The sequence below is a fragment of the Taudactylus pleione genome, unplaced genomic scaffold, assembly GCF_031769625.1.
Source record: "Taudactylus pleione unplaced genomic scaffold, aTauple2 ptg000041l, whole genome shotgun sequence".
Taxonomy (NCBI): Eukaryota; Metazoa; Chordata; class Amphibia; order Anura; family Myobatrachidae; genus Taudactylus; species Taudactylus pleione.
Window position 1 is genome coordinate 81,180,303 of NW_028284443.1, and position 17,908 is coordinate 81,198,210.

At 47.4% G+C, this 17,908-nt stretch overlaps 1 protein-coding gene across 1 annotated transcript in view; it reads left to right on the forward strand.

Annotated features, from left to right (window-relative positions):
• The window catches only part of GRIN2D (glutamate ionotropic receptor NMDA type subunit 2D), a 1,022,144-nt gene that overhangs the window by 439,820 nt on the left and 564,416 nt on the right, over nucleotides 1-17,908 (forward strand). The window lies entirely within an intron of this gene.

Consider the following 17,908-nt stretch of genomic DNA (forward strand, 5'->3'; position numbering starts at 1 on the left):
TGAAGCTAAACCGTGTCATGGGAGATTAGAGTGCTTGTTATGTCACACATAAGGTGTAACCCAGCCTTTGGTACAGGGTCAGACCAGCACTTCGGCCTCCCAGGAAAACTTACACCTGCCAGTACATCAGCCATGCAGTTTGAAGTGATCTTGTTTGAAGTCTCATTTCTCTCCACTCGTTTTACATGTACAAGAAGTTCTTCGGTGCCCTCTATCTCTTCTCCCTCCATGCTGGCAAAGCAGAGTACATGAAGTACACTAACCCAGCCTCTAGTGTTTATATTTATTATGTAGGAAGCACACAGTGCCATTTAGCAAACTCAGAACATAAAGTAAGAAGACCAGATGTTACCAGGAGTTTCAAGAACTATATTAGCGACATGCGGGATAAAATGTTTATTTTCCAGCTCCTGAGGCTTGTCTGAAATGTTGCCACTGCTCTGACTGCACAGTTTTCAGATTACCAGCTACTGTAGATTTTTATTAAATAAGAAAAATGTTGATTAGCCAAACAAATATGGAAACATCACTCTTGCTGATATTGCAAGAGGAATTGCTGAGTGTGTGTTCCCCTTACAGCTTGACATTTTGTAGACATTCACATGACTAATGAATGAATTATATCAACACCATGAAATCTGCACAGGATGTTCCCAAAGGTTAACAGATAAGCTACGGATTGCTTTTCTCTCTTCGGCCCCATTATAGTAGCAGATCCTTAATTTTTCAAGATGTTTTCATGCGTCAACCAGAATGAAACCTCACTATGGACATTCGCAAAACCAAAGTCCTAACAATTTAAGAAGACTTGCCCCCGTTTCCGGGAACGCTGCAGATGGAGGGTTGCACATGCGCAGTACACTTCCTGCGCATGTGCAATCCTCCCACCATCGGAGATGTGCGCTAACCATCGGATTAACGTACATCTCTGAATCAGGCCCACAGTACTCTGAGATACTGGCCAGCTGTTCACACAGGCTAGTAATTACATGCAGCTTCCCCGCTGAGCCCTGCATGTCGATCTCTGAGACCTCTCCACAGAGTTCTATGCAGAGATGCATTAATAGCCAAGGCACTCACCACTGTCACAAGTTTATTATGTGCTGTTTGTATATTACTGAAATGTAAATAGCCCGTGTATCCTACATTTTCATATTTCTGGATGTCGGGATGTCTACTTGGAACTTTTGGTTCACACTGGGTCCTGATTCAGATTTGGGAATAGAAGACCTGATTCATTAACGCAACTGCAAATGAAATAGCGATTAAACACGCAGTTCAACTGTGATAGTATCAGGGGCGTCTTAAGAGAGGAGGGGGCCCGTGTGCACTCCCCATGCACACGGCCCCCCCAGCCACCGGAGCATTAGTAGACTCCAGGCACTAGAGTGTGCCTAGAGCCTACTGAACATGCACAGAACACAGGAAAAATGGCAGCGGTGGCCATTTTCCGGTGTTCTGAGCAGCGCTGACACCCGACGCAGGACCACGGACAGGTGAGTTTAAAATAACATGGGTGCAGGGTATGTGGTGCGGGGCCCCCCTGGACTCGGGGGTCCGTGTGCCCCGCACACACTGTACCCATTATAGATACGCCACTGGATAGTATGCTAATCCATTGAGGTCGCAAATCTGCCGCTGCACTACATATGGACACCCACTTTACCTGACACACATTCGTAATGTTTAGCAAGAATGCGAAAACATCGGACAATCGAGTACCATCGCAGCCTCACGCACACTTGCACAAGGTCAGACCTTACTCAGAAATTGCTAACTTTCTTGCAGGGTGTCAGGCCTCAGGCTGTGTACGGCATTACAGTGGATAATTTATGATCACTCATGCAACGGCGTTCAAACGCACTGGCACACCTGTGTTTCTCCAAACATCCCCCGTCACCACCCACAAACGGCACTTCCTGTCAATCACTTTGCTCTGGGTCTGCGTAGTCACTGCGATTACACATCTTAAATCTGCCTCACTTGCAGTAGGGATGGACATTGGAAGCCCACCATCAAATGATGGCTGGGTTTCAACCATCAAAACTTTCTATGTGATGGTAAGTAAAGATAGCATTGAAATAATTTGATTGAAAAACTAGTTAAATGATTTGTGTATGCGCAATACCACTGTAGCGCGGCTAGCAGCGGACAGGGCTGGGGACAGAATCGGGGGCATGGGGGGTGGGGCCTGGGCCCAGAGCAGTTACTGTGTACTGTGATGCCTGATGCAAAAGAGCTGTGGCCTGGAAAAGCGCAGCTCTCAGCATGTAAAAAGAAAAAGATAACCATTGGAACACCATCGGATCATAACCATTTGATGGCAGCAAACATCGGAACGCCACCATTAAATGGTAAAAACACTACCATTATAAGAAATATATCGATGATCGGCAAACATCAACCATCGATGTCCATTCCTAACTTGCAGTGCAGCATGGTTTTACCAAGATGCACTGGGCCTGATTCAACACGAATTGCAGTTGCAAAGACACACGCAATCGGTAGTTTTTTTGCGTTCTGTGCATGCGTATACAGTGCGCGTGCGCGAACTAGCAATTGCAAACAGTATTGCAATTGCAAAGGCTATGCAGACCCAGAGCAGAGTGATTGACAGGAAGTGCCGTTGGTGGGTGGTGACGGGGGGGCTGGTCCGGTGAATGCAGGCGTGCCAGTGCATTTCAACGCCTTTGCATGGACATGCATAATTATCCACTGCGAGACCAGATGCCGCTTGAGGCGTCGTAGCGTGCGCATAAGTAAGCAATTCCGGAGTGAGGTCGGGCAACTCTAACTGTCCGATGTTATTCGATGTTACCGATCGTTTCACTATCTTGGTCAAGTATACAGATGTGAGTAAGGAGAAGTGGGCGCCCTTATGTCAGGCAGCGTACGTAATGTGAATGCAATCAGAAACCCATGATATCCAGAAAATTCACTTTCCTTTTAAAAGCTTATTATTTATTCATTGAGATTCTTTCTGATTATTTTGGATGAATTATGTTCACATTGGCAAAAAAAAGATATTTTAAAAACAAAGAGACAAATTCATTGCTATGGCAGTGTCCGCTCTCAGCCAATCAGCACTTCCCTATTTATTCCTATGACAGTGTCCACTAGCGACATGTCAGTTCGGGTTAGTCACTGTAGACTGTACAGTGTGTGTCCATGGATATTGATGATCTGTTAGTTATTTTCCAAAGACCTATGGATGCCTACACGGACCAAAAAGGAGTCCATCCAAGGATTTGGTAAGAATGTAATTTGTGTTTTTTTTTCTTTCTTTTTCATAAAATACTACTACAGCCGGTGTGTGTGTACTGTGGTTATTTTAATATTTTATTTACAGGTGCCAACAGGCACTTAATGTCCGGGCATGCCGGGGCAGACTGCCTGCTACTTGTTGTCCACCTGTAATAAACTATTATTTAACCATTAACCCTGCATCCACCACCACCAGGGATGGTTGTTTCCCATACCAGCTAGGATGAGAGGTCCGAGGCCGGTTTTAAGGGGGGGGTCCCATACATTTGTTTTTTAATTTAAATATTTCAAAGCTTTTCAACTAACAAACCTACATATAAGGATCTGTACAGTGCATTCTGTTTGGATGGGTTTTGTCATCATTTTATAAAAATCTATTTGCCATTAGTTTTGTAATGAAAGGTCAAAACCGACGGCATTTTGAGCTGCATAAAAACGTTGGGTTTCAATTGAAGGTGAAACCCAGTGGATGATAAATGGTTGATTTAATTACAGTAATACAATGGCAATGTCCGTAATTTGCCATCTGTTTTGGTATAAACCCAAACCGACCTTTAGTAAGTTTATCCTTTAGGCTCCAAATCTTGCACATATTGGTCACCATTGGTCTGCACAGATTTCTACCTTTCTATACACCAATCAAACCACAGAGCAGAATGAATTGACTCTGTCCTTGTCCCAATTATTATTGTCTATTTATAGACTATAAATTCAATGAAAGCGAAATTTGAAAATGCACTGCTCAATTAAGATGTTATCACCTGAAACTGCAAAGTGCATACACCACGAAAGATGAATACAGTAAAAATAGGTATTTTGGAGACCAAGGCAATGACGATGTTTTGATTTGATTGAACTTTTATTAATCTACTTTTAAAGATATGTTTAATAGCAGTTTAATAAAAGAAATATATATACAAATCTTGGTTAGTAAAACATTTCTCATCAAAGATCTAAAGTTTTTCAGCTTTTTGTGTGGTCTAAAATTTTGAGTTCTGAGAGTAACACCTCCTGTGATAAATAGACAATAAATGAATGTCTAAAATTACCCAACAAAATGAGTAAAGCAGATTTGAGTATAAAAATTACTGTGCATCTCTTTAGCAAAAAAACAATATATGACTACAAAAAATATAAATTCAACAATAATACAATTGTATTGGCTACAGCTCTTCTGTTTACTAAAATCAATACAAACTAGGAATGTACATCGGAAGTCTGGCATCAAATGGTTTCAGGGCTGCCAACATCAAATCAAGTGATGTGATGGCTGCTAGCCATCACATCAAATCAAAACCATTCGATGGTATTGCCATCAACGGTTATGTGCAGAAGCTGTCGGAGCCGCACACACCTGCACATAGACTGAGCTGCAGACACCACTTCTGGATGTCCACAGCTGAAAAAAAAAAGCAGACAGTCATCACATGGGCATCGGTAAGCTGCATCCGATGGTTGGCAACCATCAAAAACACAGAATTCGATGGAAAAAATAGTTCCATCGGATCGGGAACAATGGTTACTAAGCATCAGCTTCTGATGTCCATCCGTAATACAAACGCTATAAGATTAATAAACAACTGTGGGCCTGAAACATCACAGATTGCAATTGCAACAGCATTTGCAGATTGGCCGTTGGTGTGTACTGCAATTGCGTATGCACCATAGTGCGCGTGTGCAGGTCAGCATTGCGATCGCACTGCAATTACGTACGCAGATACAAAGCCATCACAGAGTGAGTGATGGGACATCAGTGTTTGGGGGTAGTGACGGGGGAGTGGTCCGCGAAAAGCAGGTGTGCCTGTCCATTTGAAGGTCATTTCCTGGGCATGCATAAATTAATGTGAGAAAGCGGTACTGGGCGTCTCTATGCTGGCTGAGTGGTTGCAAACATTAGCATATTTTTGCAGCAGACCTGCGTGTGGAATTGCAGCTGAGATTGTAATAGCGATCCATAAATGAATCAGCCCCTGAATACAGTACAAAGCACCAAGGTGCCAGTACCCTAAGGATCAAGGGGGAAAACCTACTAATTGGAGTTGGCAGATGGAGGATCTGTCAGGCTTAGGGACCCTAATCAAGGAACCACAGAGAAGTCAGGAGGCAAGGTGGCTGGTAGTAATGATGAATAAGCAGCCTGTAATTGTTTGGAAACTAAGGCCCTCATTCAGAGCCGTACGCTCTGAGCAGAGCGCACGCTCTGAATGAGGGCCGCCCTCCATGAAAATGGAGCGTCCTCCTGGACGCTCGTATAGCTGTGGGTCACCACCCACAGGCTATACGAGCGTGCAGTTTGATGGCCGCGATGGTCTTGACCATCGCGACCATCGAAACTGCGAGCCGGAGCCTGCGGTTGAGGTTTTCAACAGCAAAATCCGGAGTGATTTTGGCTCTATCAAAGCCAAAATCACTCCCACTGACATCACTAGTGATGTCAGTGGGCCGGCTTCTGACGGGAGGCGTTCCCGTGGGAACGCCCCCGTCAGGGAGGCACGCCTACCAAAGGGGGCGTGCTGTCAATCAACATCGACAGCACGCCCCCTTTGATCAGACACAACGAGCGAAGGACTTTCCTTCGCTCGTCGCGTCTGGCGCATGCGCACGACGGAGCTCCCTCCGTCGTGCGCATGCTCAGTGCACACCATCGACCCACTTGCGAGCGGACAGCCGCTTGCGAGTGGGTGTGAATCAGGCCCTAAGAGATGCAGCAGTCTCTTCTCTCTCTCTCTCTCTCTCTCTCTCTATATATATTAGGGGTGTGCACCGGCCACTTTTCGTGTTTTGTGTTTTGGTTTTGGATCTGGATCTTTCTTCGTGTTTTGGATCTGGATTGGTTTTGCCAAAACCACCCTTCCGTGTTTTGGGTTCTGGGTTTTGTGTTTTGGATCTGTATTTTTTTTAAAAAAAGCATAAAAACAGCTAAAATCACAGAATTTGTTGGTTTCTCTGCTCCTATGCTATTATTAACCTCAATAACCTTAATTTCCACTCATTTCCAGTCTATTCTGAACACCTCACACCTCACAATAGTGTTTTCATGTCCAAAAGGTTGCACCGAGGTAGCTGGATGACTATGCTAAGCGACACGAGTGGGCGGCACAAACACGTGACCCATCTAGGAGTGACACTGCAGTGGCAGACAGGATGGCAGTTAGAAAAACTAGGCCCCAAACTGTACATAATGCAAAGAAAAAAAAGAAGTGCAAGATGGAATTGTCTTTGGGCCCTCCCACCCACCCTTATGTTGTATAAACAGGACATGCACACTTTAACAAATCAATCATTTCAGCGCCAGGGTCTGCCACACAACTGTGGCTGAAATGATTGGTTCGTTTGGGCCCCCACAAAACAAGCTGGCAATTAATGTGTCCCTGCACAAACTGGCTCTACGGAGGCAAGATGTCATCCTCATCCTCCTCATCCACCGATTCCTCACCCTCTTCAGTGTGTACATCCTCATCCTCACAAAGTATTAACTCGTCCCCACTTGAATCCACCACCACAGGTCCCTCTGTACCTTCTGGAGGCTGGTCTCCCTGGAAGAGCTGATAATTCATTTTGATGAACATCATCTTCTCCACATTCTGTGGAAGCAACCTCCTACGCCTTTCGCTGACAAGGTTCCCGGCTGCACTAAACACTCTTTCGGAATACACACTGGAGGGGGGGCAACTCAGGTAAAATAGAGCCAGCTTGTACAGGGGCCTCCAAATTGCCTCTTTTTCCTGCCAGTACAGGTATGGACTGTCTGACATGCCTACTTGGATGCTGTCACCGATGTAATCCTCCACCATTCTGTCAATGGTGACAGTATCATATGCAGTGACAGTAGACATGTCAGAAATTGTTGCCAGGTCCTTCAGTCCGGACCAGATGTCCAAACTTGGTCCTGCCTGCCCTGCATCACCACCAGCGGGTTGCTTAGGATACCTAAGTTTTTTCCTGGCAGCCCCAGTTGCGGGAGAAAATGAAGAAGGAGCCGTTGACGTGTCACGTTCCGCTTCAGCTGACAGTGTGTTCACCAGCAGGTCTTTGCACCTCTGCAGGCTTGTGTCGGCCGGAAAGAGAGACACCACATAGGCTTTAAACCTAGGATCAAGCACGGTGGCCAAAATGTAGTGGTCTGATTTCAACAGATTGACCACCCTGGAATCCTGGCAAAGCGAATGAAGGGCTTCATCCACAAGTCCCACATGCCGAGCGGAATCGCTCCGTCTTAGCTCCTCCTTCACTTTCTCCAGCTGCTTCTGCAAAAGCCTGATGAGGGGAATGACCTGACTCAAGCTGGCTGTGTCTGAACTGACTTCACGTGTGGCAAGTTCGAAGGGCTGGAGAACCTTGCACAACACGGAAATCATTCTCCACTGTGCTTGAGTCAGGTGCATACCCCCTCCTTTGCCTATGTCATAGGTGGATGTATAGGCTTGTATGGCCTTTTGCTGCTCCTCCATCCTCTGAAGCATATAGAGGGTTGAGTTCCACCGCGTCACAACCTCTTGCTTCAGGTGATGGCGGGGTAGGTTCAAGAGTGTTTGCTGGCGCTCCAGTCTTCGGCACGCAGTCGCTGAATGGCGAAAGTGGCCAGAAATTTTTCGGGCCACCCAAAGCGTCTCCTGCACGCCCCTGTCGCTTTTCAGAAAATTCTGCACCACCAAGTTTATTGTGTGAGCAAAACATGGGACGTGCTGGAATTTGCCCAGATGTAATGCCCGCACAATATTGGTGGCGTTGTCAGATATCACAAATCCCCAGGAGAGTCTAAGTGGGGTAAGCCACTGGGCGATGATTTCCCTCAGTTTCTCTAAGAGGTTGTCGGCGGTGTGCCTCTTACTGAAACCGGTGATACACAGCGTAGCCTGCCTTGTAACGAGCTGGCGTTTCTGAGATGCTGCTACTGGTGACGCTGCTGACGTCTAACACCAACATAGCAGTCAAGGCCTCAGTTATACGTTTTGCTTCAGGATGACTGCTGTCGTACTACATCCTCCTCGCTAAGGACTGTTGGAGGGTCAATTGTTTAGTAAAAGTAGTGGTGTTCCTACTTCCTCTCTGGGATGATGAACGACTCCCAGCAGCAGCAACAGCAGCAGCGGCAGCAGTAGGCGTAGCAATGCAGGATCCTCCAGAGGAATCCCGGATAGGAGAGTCAGTCATGCCAGTGACATGGCCTGCAGGACTGCTTCCGATCCTGACTAAGGAGGAAATTGACGAGGAGGGAGTTGACGGTGTGGTTTGCAGGCGCTTGGATACAACAGGACAACGGGATTTAGGTGTCCCTGGACTGCTTACGGTCTTAGCCAAAGTTTCTGAACTTGACAGTAACTTTTTATGAACGCGCTGCAGGTGCCGTATAAGGGAGGATGTTCCTAGGTGGTTGACGTCCCTACCCCTACTTATTTCACCTTTACATATGGTACATATGGCAAGACAGTTGTTGTCCGGATTTGGATAGAAATATTGCCAGACCAAAGAGGTGGAATGTTTGGTCTTCTGCCCAGGCATGACCGTGATGGGCTTTTTCATCCCACGGACAACAACTGTCTCCCCCGGAGCCTGATTTAAACAAACCACATCACCATCAGAATCCTCCTCGCCAACTTCCTCCTCAGCGCCAGCTACACCAGTATCCTCATCCTGTTGTACTTCAACAGTGACATCTTCAATTTGCATATCAGCAAGTGGACTGTGGGTGCTCCTTTCAGCACTTGCAGGGGAGCGTGCAAATGGTGGAAAGAGCCACCTCTTCCCGTCCAGTGCTGGGAAGGTCAGGCATCGCAACCACCACCACACTTGGACTCTCCTTGGGGATTTGTGATATCTTCTTAGAAAGCACAGTTCTTCGCTGTGCTTTTGCCAGCTTAACTCTTTTGATTTTTTTAGTGGGAGGAGGGCTTCCATCGTCATGTGAAGCTGAACCACTAGTCATGAACATACTAGGGATCGACCTTAACCGTTCCTTGCCACTCCGTGTCGTAAATGGCATATTGGCAAGTTTACGTTTCTCTTCAGCTGATTTAAATGTCTTTTTCAAGGTCATTTTCCTGAACTTTGCCATTTGGGATTGTATGTGCCCTCTACTATGACATTGGGCATCGGCCTTGGCAGACGACGTTGATGGCATGTTATCGTCTATGTCATGACTAGTGGCAGCAGCTTCAGCACTAGGAGGAAGTGGTTCTTGATCTTTCTCTATTTTATTTTTATCGGAGAAAGTTTGGTCCTCCATTTATGTTATATCGATTTGATATATACGTGCGGCTAAACACAGAAAATAATTTTTTTTTTGGTTTGGACTGGAGTGTACTTTCAGGGGTTACAGCACCCTTTAACGGTCAAGCCAGCCGGCCCTTTACTTATGACACAGGCGCACGCTTGGCACTACTTTGTTGATGCACGTGCGGCTACTGCGCACACAATTCACAAACACAGAAAATAATTTTTTTTTTGGTTTGGACTGGAGTGTACTTTGGGGGTTACAGCACCCTTTAACGGTCAAGCCAGCCGGCCCTTTACTTATGACACAGGCGCACTCTTGGCACTACTTTGTTGATGCACGTGCGGCTACTGCGCACACAATTCACAAACACAGAAAATAATTTTTTTTTTGGTTTGGACTGGAGTGTACTTTCGGGGGTTACAGCACCCTTTAACGGTCAAGCCAGCCGGCCCTTTACTTATGACACAGGCGCACGCTTGGCACTACTTTGTTGATGCACGTGCTGCTACTGCGCACACAATTCACAAACACAGAAAATAATTTTTTTTTTGGTTTGGACTGGAGTGTACTTTGGGGGTTACAGCACCCTTTAACGGTCAAGCCAGCCGGCCCTTTACTTATGACACAGGCGCACTCTTGGCACTACTTTGTTGATGCACGTGCGGCTACTGCGCACACAATTCACAAACACAGAAAATAATTTTTTTTTTGGTTTGGACTGGAGTGTACTTTCGGGGGTTACAGCACCCTTTAACGGTCAAGCCAGCCGGCCCTTTACTTATGACACAGGCGCACGCTTGGCACTACTTTGTTGATGCACGTGCGGCTACTGCGCACACAATTCACAAACACAGAAAATAATTTTTTTTTTGGTTTGGACTGGAGTGTACTTTGGGGGCTACAGCACCCTTTAACGGTCAAGCCAGCCGGCCCTTTACTTATGACACAGGCGCACTCTTGGCACTACTTTGTTGATGCACGTGCGGCTACTGCGCACACAATTCACAAACACAGAAAATAATTTTTTTTTTGGTTTGGACTGGAGTGTACTTTCGGGGGTTACAGCACCCTTTAACGGTCAAGCCAGCCGGCCCTTTACTTATGACACAGGCGCACGCTTGGCACTACTTTGTTGATGCACGTGCGGCTACTGCGCACACAATTCACAAACACAGAAAATAATTTTTTTTTTGGTTTGGACTGGAGTGTACTTTCGGGGGTTACAGCACCCTTAACGGTCAAGCCAGCCGGCCCTTTACTTATGACACAGGCGCACGCTTGGCACTACTTTGTTGATGCACGTGCGGCTACTGCGCACACAGTTCACAAACACAGAAATTAATTTTTTTTTTGGTTTGGACTGGAGTGTACTTTCGGGGGTTACAGCACCCTTTAATGGTCAAGCCAGCCGGCCCTTTACTTATGACACAGGCGCACGCTTGGCACTACTTTGTTGATGCACGTGCGGCTACTGCGCACACAATTCACAAACACAGAAAATAATTTTTTTTTTGGTTTGGACTGGAGTGTACTTTCGGGGGTTACAGCACCCTTAACGGTCAAGCCAGCCGGCCCTTTACTTATGACACAGGCGCACGCTTGGCACTACTTTGTTGATGCACGTGCGGCTACTGCGCACACAATTCACAAACACAGAAAATAATTTTTTTTTTGGTTTGGACTGGAGTGTACTTTGGGGGTTACAGCACCCTTTAACGGTCAAGCCAGCCGGCCCTTTACTTATGACACAGGCGCACGCTTGGCACTACTTTGTTGATGCACGTGCGGCTACTGCGCACACAATTCACAAACACAGAAAATAATTTTTTTTTTGGTTTGGACTGGAGTGTACTTTCGGGGGTTACAGCACCCTTAACGGTCAAGCCAGCCGGCCCTTTACTTATGACACAGGCGCACGCTTGGCACTACTTTGTTCATGCACGTGCGGCTACTGCGCACACAATTCACAAACACAGAAAATAATTTTTTTTTTTTTGGACTGGAGTGTACTTTCGGGGGTTACAGCACCCTTAACAGTCAAGCCAGCCGGCCCTTTACTTATGACACAGGCGCACGCTTGGCACTACTTTGTTGATGCACGTGCGGCTACTGCGCACACAATTCACAAACACAGAAAATAATTTTTTTTTTGGTTTGGACTGGAGTGTACTTTGGGGGTTACAGCACCCTTTAACGGTCAAGCCAGCCGGCCCTTTACTTATGACACAGGCGCACGCTTGGCACTACTTTGTTGATGCACGTGCGGCTACTGCGCACACAATTCACAAACACAGAAAATAATTTTTTTTTTGGTTTGGACTGGAGTGTACTTTCGGGGGTTACAGCACCCTTAACGGTCAAGCCAGCCGGCCCTTTACTTATGACACAGGCGCACGCTTGGCACTACTTTGTTGATGCACGTGCGGCTACTGCGCACACAATTCACAAACACAGAAAATAATTTTTTTTTTTGTTTGGACTGGAGTGTACTTTCGGGGGTTACAGCACCCTTAACGGTCAAGCCAGCCGGCCCTTTACTTATGACACAGGCGCACGCTTGGCACTACTTTGTTGATGCACGTGCGGCTACTGCGCACACAATTCACAAACACAGAAAATAATTTTTTTTTTGGTTTGGACTGGAGTGTACTTTCGGGGGTTACAGCACCCTTAACGGTCAAGCCAGCCGGCCCTTTACTTATGACACAGGCGCACGCTTGGCACTACTTTGTTGATGCACGTGCGGCTACTGCGCACACAATTCACAAACACAGAAAATAATTTTTTTTTGGTTTGGACTGGAGTGTACTTTCGGGGGTTACAGCACCCTTTAACGGTCAAGCCAGCCGGCCCTTTACTTATGACACAGGCGCACGCTTGGCACTACTTTGTTGATGCACGTGCGGCTACTGCGCACACAATTCACAAACACAGAAAATATATTATTTTTTTAGCACTTGGGGGGAGCACCCCTGATGGACAGAGCACCCCCTGGACAACACTACAGCACTCCTTTAGGACTGGGACACTGCACAGGACTTTGGAGTGGACACAGCCCCTATGGAGAACTGACTGCACAACACAGTCCAGCCAGCCCCTATGGACTTTGAAGTAGTGGACACAGCCCCTATTAACAACAGCAGCACAGCACAACACAGCCAGCCCCTATGGACTTTGAAGTAGTGGACAACAGCAGCACTACACTACACTACACTACACAGCCCTAACTCCCACCCTCCCTCTTCACTGTCCACAGCCGAGTGAGAAAATGGCGCCGACGCGGGTACCTTATATAGGATCCAAAACCCGCGAGACTCGGAAGGCGGGATGATGACGTTTTGCCTCGATTTCAGATCCGAGTCAGGCGGGAAAAGTCGAGCCTGACTCGGATCAGACTCGGATCAGGGGGGTTCGGGGGGGTTCGGATTTCAGAAATCCGAACCCGCTCACCCCTACTATATATATATATAAATATATATATATATATTAGGGGTGAGCTGGTTCGGATTTCTGAAATCCGAACCCCCCCCCGAGCCCCCCCGATCCGAGGCAGATCAGAGTCAGGCTCGACTTTTCCCGCCTGACTCGGATCTGAATTCGAGGCAAAACGTCATCATCCCGCCTTCCGAGTCTCGCGGGTTTTGGAACCTATATAAGGTACCCGCGTCGGCGCCATTTTCTCACTCGGCTGTGGACAGTGAAGAGGGAGGGTGGGAGTTAGGGCTGGCTGGGCTGTGTAGTGTAGTGTAGTGCAGAGTAGTGTTGTGCTGTGCTGTGCTGCGCTGTGCTGCTGTTGTCCACTACTTCAAAGTCCATAGGGGTTGGCTGTGTTGTGCTGTGCTGCTGTTGTTAATAGGGGCTGTGTCCACTACTTCAAAGTCCATAGGGGCTGGCTGGACTGTGGTGTGCAGTCAGTTCTCCATAGGGGCTGTGTCCACTCCAAAGTCCTGTGCAGTGTCCCAGTCCTAAAGGGGTGCTGTAGTGTTGTCCAGGGGGTGCTCTGTCCATCAGGGGTGCTCCCCCCAAGTGCTAAAAAAAATATATATATTTTCTGTGTTTGTGAATTGTGTGCGCAGTAGCCGCACGGGCATCAACAAAGTAGTGCCAAGCGTGCGCCTGTGTCATAAGTAAAGGGCCGGCTGGCTTGACCGTTAAAGGGTGCTGTAACCCCCAAAGTACACTCCAGTTCAAACCAAAAAAATAATATTTTTTGTGTGTTTGTGAATTGTGTGCACAGTAGCCGCACGTGCATCAACAAAGTAGTGCCGAGCGTGCGCCTGTGTCCTAAGTAAAGGGCCGGCTGGCTTGACCGTTAATGGGTGCAGTAACCCCCTAAGTACACTCCAGTCCAAACAAAAAAAAAATTATTTTCTGTGTTTGTGAATTGTGTGCGCAGTACCCGCACGTGCATCAACAAAGTAGTGCCAAGCGTGCGCCTGTGTCATAAGTAAAGGGCCAGCTGGCTTGACCGTTAAAGTGTGCTGTAACCCCCAAAGTACACTCCAGTCCAAACCAAAAAAAAAATTATTTTCTGTGTTTGTGAATTGTGTGCGCAGTAGCCGCACGTGCATCAACAAAGTAGTGCCAAGCGTGCGCCTGTGTCATAAGTAAAGGGCCGGCTGGCTTGACCGTTAAAGGGTGCTGTAACCCCCAAAGTACACTCCAGTTCAAACCAAAAAAATAATATTTTTTGTGTGTTTGTGAATTGTGTGCGCAGTAGCCGCACGTGCATCAACAAAGTAGTGCCAAGCGTGCGCCTGTGTCATAAGTAAAGGGCCGGCTGGCTTGACCGTTAAAGGGTGCTGTAACCCCCAAAGTACACTCCAGTTCAAACAAGAAAAATAATATTTTTTGTGTGTTTGTGAATTGTGTGCGCAGTAGCCGCACATGCATCAACAAAGTAGTGCCAAGTGTACGCCTGTGTCATAAGTAAAGGGCCGGCTGGCTTGACCGTTAAAGGGTGCTGTAACCCCCAAAGTACACTCCAGTTCAAACCTAAAAAATAATATTTTTTGTGTGTTTGTGAATTGTGTGCGCAGTAGCCGCACGTGCATCAACAAAGTAGTGCCAAGCGTGCGCCTGTGTCATAAGTAAAGGGCCGGCTGGCTGGACCGTTAAAGGGTGCTGTAACCCCCAAAGTACACTCCAGTCCAAACCAAAAAAATATATATTTTCTGTGTTTGTGAATTGTGTGCGCAGTAGCCGCACGTGCATCAACAAAGGAGCAGCGCCAAGCGTGCGCCTGTGTCCCATAAGTAAAGAGCCGGCTGGCTCATTTCTTAAAGGCTGGTGTAACCCACAAAGTGCACTACTCTCCAGCAAAAATAAAGAAATATTTTCTGTGTTTAGCCGCACATATATATCAAATCGATATAACATAAATGGAGGACCAAACTTTATCCGATAAAAATAAAATAGAGAAAGATCAAGAACCACTTCCTCCTAGTGCTGAAGCTGCTGCCACTAGTCATGACATAGACGATAACATGCCATCAACGTCGTCTGCCAAGGCCGATGCCCAATGTCATAATAGAGGGCACATACAATCCCAAATGTCAAAGTTCTGGAAAATTACCTTGAAAAAAACATTTAAATCAGCTGAAGAGAAACGTAAACTTGCCAATATGCCATTTACGACACGGAGTGGCAAGGAACGGCTAAGGTCGATCCCTAGTATGTTCATGACTAGTGGTTCAGCTTCACATGACGATGGAAGCCCTCCTCCCACTAAAAAAATCAAAAGAGTTAAGCTGGCAAAAGCACAGCGAAGAACTGTGCTTTCTAAGAAGATATCACAAATCCCCAAGGAGAGTCCAAGTGTGGTGCTGGTTGCGATGCCTGACCTTCCCAGCACTGGACGGGAAGAGGTGGCTCTTTCCACCATTTGCACGCCCCCTGCAAGTGCTGAAAGGAGCACCCACAGTCCACTTGCTGATATGCAAATTGAAGATGTCACTGTTGAAGTACAACAGGATGAGGATACTGGTGTAGCTGGCGCTGAGGAGGAAGTTGGCGAGGAGGATTCTGATGGTGATGTGGTTTGTTTAAATCAGGCTCCGGGGGAGACAGTTGTTGTCCGTGGGATGAAAAAGCCCATCACGGTCATGCCTGGGCAGAAGACCAAACATTCCACCTCTTTGGTCTGGCAATATTTCTATCCAAATCCGGACAACAACTGTCTTGCCATATGTACCTTATGTAAAGGTGGAATAAGTAGGGGTAGGGACGTTAACCACCTAGGAACATCCTCCCTTATACGGCACCTGCAGCGCGTTCATAATAAGTTACTGTCAAGTTCAGAAACTTTGACTAAGACCGTAAGCAGTCCAGGGACACCTAAATCCCGTTGTCCTGTTGTATCCAAGCGCCTACAAACCACACCGTCAACTCCCTCCTCGTCAATTTCCTCCTTAGTCAGGATCGGAAGTAGTCCTGCAGGCCATGTCACTGGCATGACTGACTCTCCTATCCGGGATTCCTCCGGAGGATCCTGCATTGCTACACCTCCTGCTGCCGCTGCTGCTGTTGCTGCTGCTGGGAGTCGTTCATCATCCCAGAGAGGAAGTAGGAACACCACTACTTTTACTAAACAATTGACCCTCCAACAGTCCTTAGCGAGGAGGATGAAGTACGACAGCAGTCATCCTGAAGCAAAACGTATAACTGAGGCCTTGACTGCTATGTTGGTGTTAGACGTGCGTCCGGTATCCGCCATTAGTGCAGTGGGATTTAGACAATTGCTGGAGGTAGTGTGTCCCCGGTTCCAAATCCCGTCTAGATTCCACATCACTAGGCAGGCGATACCGAGACTGTACACAAACGGCAGAAAAAGTGTCCTCAGTGTCCTGAAAAATGCCGTTGTACCCAAAGTCCACTTAACCACGGACATGTGGACAAGTGGAACAGGGCAGACTAAAGACTATATGACTGTGACAGCCCACTGGGTAGATGTATCACCTTACGCAGCAACAGCAGCAGCGTAACCAGTAGCAGCATCTCAGAAATGCCAGCTCGTTCCAAGGCAGGCTACGCTGTGTATCACCGGTTTCAGTAAGAGGCACACCGCCGACAACCTCTTAGAGAAACTGAGGGAAATCATCGCCAAGTGGCTTACCCCACTTAGACTCTCCTGGGGATTTGTGATATCTGACAAACGCCACCAATATTGTGCGGGCATTACATCTGGGCAAATTCCAGCATGTCCCATGTTTTGCTCACACAATAAACTTGGTGGTGCAGAATTTTCTGAAAAGCGACAGGGGCGTGCAGGAGATGCTTTGGGTGGCCTGAAAAATTTCTGGCCACTTTCGCCATTCAGCGACTGCGTGCCGAATACTGGAGCGCCAGCAAACACTCTTGAACCTGCCCCGCCATCACCTGAAGCAAGAGGTTGTGACGCGGTGGAACTCAACCCTCTATATGCTTCAGAGGATGGAGGAGCAGCAAAAGGCCATTCAAGCCTATACATCCACCTATGACATAGGCAAAGGAGGGGGTATGCACCTGACTCAAGCGCAGTGGAGAATGATTTCCGTGTTGTGCAAGGTTCTCCAGCCCTTCAAACTTGCCACACGTGAAGTCAGTTCAGACACTGCCAGCTTGAGTCAGGTCATTCCCCTCATCAGGCTTTTGCAGAAACAGCTGGAGAAAGTGAAGGAGGAGCTAAGACGGATCGATTCCGCTCGGCATGTGGGACTTGTGGATGAAGCCCTTCATTCGCTTTGCCAGGATTCCAGGGTGGTCAATCTGTTGAAATCAGACCACTACATTTTGGCCACCGTGCTCAATCCTAGGTTTAAAGCCTATGTGGTGTCTCTCTTTACGGCCGACATAAGCCTGCAGAGGTGCAAAGACCTGCTGGTGAACACACTGTCAGCTGAAGCGGAACGTGACACGTCAACAGCTCCTTCTTCATTTTCTCCCGCAACTGGGGCTGCCAGGAAAAAACTTAGGTATCCTAAGCAACCCGCTGGCGGTGATGCAGGGCAGGCAGGACCAAGTTTGGACATCTGGTCCGGACTGAAGGACCTGGCAACAATTTCTGACATGTCTACTGTCACTGCATATGATACTGTCACCATTGACAGAATGGTGGAGTATTACATCGGTGACAGCATCCAAGTAGGCATGTCAGACAGTCCATACCTGTACTGGCAGGAAAAAGAGGCAATTTGGAGGCCCCTGTACAAACTGGCTCTATTTTACCTGAGTTGCCCCCCCTCCAGTGTGTACTCCGAAAGAGTGTTTAGTGCAGCCGGGAACCTTGTCAGCGAAAGGCGTAGGAGGTTGTTTCCACAGAATGTGGAGAAGATGATGTTCATCAAAATGAATTATCAGCTCTTCCAGGGAGACCAGCCTCCAGAACGTACAGAGGGACCTGTGGTGGTGGATTCAAGTGGGGACGAGTTAATACTTTGTGAGGATGAG